General features: G+C 36.9%; 1 protein-coding gene across 1 annotated transcript in view; it reads left to right on the top strand.

The window, feature by feature from the left end:
- Nucleotides 1-738, top strand: part of SMG8 (SMG8 nonsense mediated mRNA decay factor) — a 26,698-nt gene that overhangs the window by 19,992 nt on the left and 5,968 nt on the right. The gene's annotated exons all lie outside the window — the stretch shown is intronic.

Here is a 738-nt window from a genome sequence, read left to right as displayed (position 1 = left end):
ATATTTTTTTTTTCAATATATATGTTTTACATATATATAACAAAAACACACATAACCACCAAAAAATATGTATGATTAGTATCCTCAGAAGCCCTACATGTCTCCTCCTTCTATCATATCATAATCCCTTCCCTCACTAAGTAATCACTGACCTGCCTGGTACAATAAATATTTCCTTGCTTTTAGTAAGAACCCACCCCTAAATGCTATGGTTTATTTTGCTTGCTTTTGAACCCTATAGAAATAGAATCAGGTCTGGCGCAGCAGCTCTCACCTGTAATCCCACCACTTTGGGAGGCTGAGGCAGGCAGATCACGAGATCCTAGCCAACATGGTGAAATCCTGTCTCTAAATACAAAAATTAGCTGGGTGTGGTCTCACGCACCTGTAATCCCAGCTACTCGGGAGACTGAGGCAAGATAATCACTTGAACCCGGGAGCTGGAGGTTGCAGTGAGTCAAGATCGTGCCACTGAACTCTAGCCTGGCCACAGAGTGAGACTCCATCTCAAAAAAAGAAAAGAAAGAAAGAAATAGAATTACAGGGTATATATATGTTTCTGATTTCTTTCAATCAACATTTATTTTAAAGATTCAGTCATGTTATTGTATAGTGCTATAGATTATTTTTTTAGATTCAAAGTTTTTTTTACAAAACCCCAGAATAATAAACATGTTATAATTATACATTTAAATCTGGTTGTAAGTTTTATCCTGGCAGCTATTTGTCAATATGCCT

Source organism: Colobus angolensis, unplaced genomic scaffold, assembly GCF_000951035.1.
Source record: "Colobus angolensis palliatus isolate OR3802 unplaced genomic scaffold, Cang.pa_1.0 Scaffold37, whole genome shotgun sequence".
In the NCBI taxonomy this organism is placed as follows: domain Eukaryota; kingdom Metazoa; phylum Chordata; class Mammalia; order Primates; family Cercopithecidae; genus Colobus; species Colobus angolensis.
The sequence above is the reverse complement of the archived record's forward strand: the minus strand, read 5'-3'. Positions and strand labels throughout refer to the sequence as shown.